This window comes from Triturus cristatus, chromosome 4_1 (assembly GCF_964204655.1).
Source record: "Triturus cristatus chromosome 4_1, aTriCri1.1, whole genome shotgun sequence".
NCBI classification, from domain to species: domain Eukaryota; kingdom Metazoa; phylum Chordata; class Amphibia; order Caudata; family Salamandridae; genus Triturus; species Triturus cristatus.
In genome coordinates, this window is record NC_140585.1 from 109,185,066 (window position 1) to 109,189,896 (window position 4,831).

At 43.7% G+C, this 4,831-nt stretch overlaps 1 non-coding gene across 1 annotated transcript; it reads left to right on the top strand.

Moving 5' to 3' along the window:
* Positions 1–2,383: 2,383 nt before the first annotated feature.
* On the top strand, positions 2,384–2,456 carry TRNAM-CAU (transfer RNA methionine (anticodon CAU)). Its single transcript has one exon. It is a non-coding gene; the product is annotated as a tRNA-Met (tRNA).
* The last annotated feature ends 2,375 nt before the right edge of the window (positions 2,457–4,831 follow it).

The following is a 4,831-nucleotide window of genomic DNA, read 5'->3' on the forward strand; positions in this document are numbered from 1 at the left end:
AGCTCGGAACGGAAGGCCTCGGAAACGGAACTGAAACTGGACCGGACTGGACCCGACTTGATTGGACTCGGAACTTCGGAACCTGGTGGGCCTCTGTATACCTCGGATCTTGCTCTCTCAGCTAGGCTCTGGTCGGGATACTTCGCACTTCTCACCGCCTCGTCTGGGTGTTGATCGCAGCCTCAGTCGTCCCCGCTTGGCCGGAGGGAGATACAGGAAATCCTGCAGGTACGCGTTTTTGTCCGTTCAGCTGTGGCAGGAGACCGGGCCTGCAACGCACCGCCGGCGCGTGAGATGAGAAAGTGTCCCTATTCGGGCGCCAATTTATGTGGTAAATATTTCATTACCGGTACTATTTTTTATGCGGTAAAGTCTATTAAGAATAACTCAGTAAATATAAGAGGCAGAATCCGTGGTATTAGAGGTTTTAAAAGGCTTTATTCCTATACAAAGGAATACAATTCGAATTGTAGGCTTTCTATTCCATCACCACGAAAGTTCAGGAAGGAAGGGGCATACATTATTGACAGATAGGTTTTATAGGAAATGCATTACAGAGGAACAGATGCAAGAGGCGTAACAGCTGATAATACAGATAAACTGTGCATACGTAACTAATAGAGGCGGTCATATGGGCGTAATTTAATAAACGTCATTATACATAATGTCACAAGTGGGTGGATCCATAAAAGAATCCTGCAATGTCAGCAGAAATATTTGCCAGAGATTCGCGCGCAGCCGCATGACGTGTGATTGACGTGCAACTAGAGGGTGAAGGGGACTTGACATTTAGCTCTACATGTGGAGACAAAAGTCTGGGGGTTATGTCAACCTAATCCCAAATCATATCTAATATCCTATGTTTAAAGAACTGTGTTATCCAAAAGGAAAGGTCTCTAGGATAGAATCTATTCTATACTGACTGTTAGTGCGTGTACAAGCGTCTAAGTGTCTACATGAGATGCGAGGGGGTAGGAATATTCCATGGTAACGGGGCCTATGAATTACTTGTATGAGGACAGCGAGGCCTGGCCCTTTGCACGGTAGCTGGAGGAATGTTTACCTAAACTACTAGACAGGAATGCATCGGATGAGGAGCGGAGTAGATAATCTTGAAGGTGAAATACAGTTTTTGGCAGGCGACAGGCTGGATCAGGCACCGTTAGCCGTGCAGGGAGTAGGACAAAGTTCATGGATACAGATGCAGGCTCAGACTGGAGCTTTCAGAGGCAGAAGGCAGGAAAAGGCTTGATGACAGAATTCAGGGCCTACTCGCCTGAATCTGTAAAATGTGGAAAGTGAACCACATAAAGTCGGTGGCCTTTCATACTTAGGAATGGAATATCTGACCCATTCATGGCGGATCTGAAAGAGGACATGTTGACGGTGGACGCACATGTATTTGCGTCTTCAAAACTGGAACTGGAGGGAACATACATGTACTTATAGCATGCACATGGAGCCGTTGGGGTCTACGATAGGGGACATAACTGATCACAAAATTCATATTTCCTCAATTTCATGGGATTTTTCAAGGCAAACGTCTGACAGATTAAGCGGGGTCCTCATCCCGGTTGGAGGACATATCTCTTCCTTCATCATGATGCCAGCCTAGCTTTCTGCCCAAAATCCAAGGTAAGCATGGCAAAAGTCTGGAGATGCCGGGGATTGAACCCGGGGCCTCATACATGCAAAGCATGCACTCTACCACTGAGCTACATCCCCACTCCTGCAAGATTTGACTGTATGATTGGAAACCCTGCATTGCACTGACTGCCACATCACGCCATTCGACTCTGCAGTTTACAATGTCAGTCAGGAAAATCCTTCAACCTTGTACCTGGATGATCTTCATGGTCTTATGTACAGATGGCTATATACAGCCTTCTTAGCGCAGTAGGCAGCGCGTCAGTCTCATAATCTGAAGGTCCTGAGTTTGATCCTCAGAGAGGGCATTTATTTCCTTCTTTTGGAATGCAAAAATCTCAGATTTTCTTGAAATGCGCAAACTATGCCTAGTTCAAAGATTTTTCCAAAGCAAATGTCTGACTATTTAAGTGGGGCTCTCACCCCAACTGCATGACAAACTTCTTCTTTCTGCATGATGGCAGGCTAGCCTTCTGGAAAAAAGCCAAGATAAGGAACAGAGGCTCCTGGAGATGCCGGGGATTGAACCCGGGACCTCATACATGCAAAGCATGCACTCTACCACTGAGCTACATCCCCACTCCTGCAAGATTTGACTGTATGATTGGAAACCCTGCATTGCACTGACTGCCACATCACGCCATTCGACTCTGCAGTTTACAATGTCAGTCAGGAAAATCCTTCAACCTTGTACCTGGATGATCTTCATGGTCTTATGTACAGATGGCTATATACAGCCTTCTTAGCGCAGTAGGCAGCGCGTCAGTCTCATAATCTGAAGGTCCTGAGTTCGATCCTCAGAGAGGGCATTTATTTCCTTCTTTTGGAATGCAAAAATCTCAGATTTTCTTGAAATGCGCAAACTATGCCTAGTTCAAAGATTTTTCCAAAGCAAATGTCTGACTATTTAAGTGGGGCTCTCACCCCAACTGCATGACAAACTTCTTCTTTCTGCATGATGGCAGGCTAGCCTTCTGGAAAAAAGCCAAGATAAGGAACAGAGGCTCCTGGAGATGCCGGGGATTGAACCCGGGACCTCATACATGCGAAGCATGCGCTCTACCACTGAGCTACATCCCCACTTTTGCACTCAAGCTGTTTGATGGATGCAAGGAATCCCTGAAACCCAGGGACTGCAAAGTCTCGATCATAATCAATGGAAGGTATTGTTTGAATAAAAGTGAAAGATATGGAAATCGAAGCACAAAATCCTTCGAGCCGGATTTGAACCAGCGACCTAAGGATGTCTGACTTTATGCTACAGTCCTCCGCTCTACCAACTGAGCTATCGAAGGAGTGGCTGAAGTATCTTTCAGCGCTGTAATTATCTCTCGCTCAAGAAAGTTTGTGTGGGTGGGGATCAGGAGCAGATCGATGAAAATCATGAACATTACCTGCAGCTCCCTCTCAAAGTCAGCAGTTCTTAGAGCACACTGTAAGGTACGTCTTATCACCCCAAAGGAGGATTTCAGACCAAAGTTCATGTTCTGTCTTGGCTTGGGGATAAGCAGGGGTGCTCCAAATTTCAATTTTACAGAAAGGAAAGGAACTTTGATACAAAGACCTTGGGCAGCATTGGTGGCAAATGGATGGCTGCTGCGCGGAACCATGAAAGAAATGACAGAAAGTTATGGGAGTCATTACTACGCACCCAGCATCAAGAACGTGCATTTTGGATGCATTTTCGAAAGGAAAGAGAACGGAAAAATCTGTAGATTGAAGGTGATTGAGATAAACAAAATATTCCGTTTTTCTAAAAGCTACTGTAAAGAGTCTCTGGTTTAGAAGAAGAACCCTTACCAATGATCAAGAGAGATGCGACAGATTTCTATCATCAAAGTATTATGATTGTCAAGATGAATCATCACTATGATGTCTTCAACAGGTAAGATTCTTTTGATCTATAATCATCAAAAATGAGATAGCCCCATTTCATGGGATTTTTCAAGGCAAACGTCTGACAGATTAAGCGGGGTCCTCATCCCGGTTGGAGGACATATCTCTTCCTTCATCATGATGCCAGCCTAGCTTTCTGCCCAAAATCCAAGGTAAGCATGGCAAAAGTCTGGAGATTCTACAGTGGTTGAGTGAGTCTGCACACCTATATGTGTATTCAAGCGTGTGAGTATTCTATAGCTATTTTATAGTGTTTTTAGCGTGCTTTCACATAAAAGGGGTGTGAGTCTACATCCCAGAGTATAACATGAGAAAAAGGGAGGTTCTGGAAAACCAGAGCCTATGTGAATCACAGCTAAGACCTAAGGTCTCAATATTCGTAAAGCAAAGTATTTGTCAAATGTAAATTTACATGAAACGCAAACAAAACATGATTTAGTATTCGAAATACAGAAACACCATGATTGTTTAGAAACAAAATATATTGTTTGTGTTTTATAATTCAAGATATTTGGTATGCATTTGAAGTTTCACATCACTTATAACAATGCATAGCTATTCAAACTAAAGAAAACATACAATGTTAAAAATCCCAATGCATTTCGGGTAATGCCTACCCTTCGTCAGGGGATAAATACGTACAACACTAACAGTAAACAATTTAGAAAATATCTTGTGTTGTGTTCTTCTTGACCTCCATACGGAACTACAACAAAAGGCACATATGTGCTGTTAGACATATTTGTAATGACAATGGAATGTTGTAGAATTTGCACTCGAAATAAAGGAAATTAGGGGAAGACAGGAAAACCTGTAGAAAGATTCCCATGCGGTGATGCGGTTCAAAGAAAGAGAAAAATGGGGTATCACCCAAAAGTGAGAACGCAAAATTATGTTTCAAGCTTACCGAGAATATCGGCGTTACCAAGTGTTGGAAAAAGGTCTCTGGGCAATAATGGACTAACCGTCTGCAAGAGGTTATATTTGATTAGAAGGGCAGGTTGCGTTAGCCGTAATGTGTTACAGAAAATCAAGCTGCAAATGTTACGTGTATTATAGACTCACCCTCTTCAAGTGTTTGTTGTCGAGAGCGGCGGACGCTGCTCCGGAAATGCGCAAAATGCCGTGTCTGTAAAAGAAGCGACCAGAGAGATTGCTCTCGGTTGCTGTGACGCAAAAAGGTTCAGCGGTTTCAAGGTTACTGCTCCGCAAATTAGCGGAACGAATCTTACCTGCTATTTTTAGTCCGTGTATGTTGAAAAAAGCCTCCAAAACTTCTCCCGTTAAG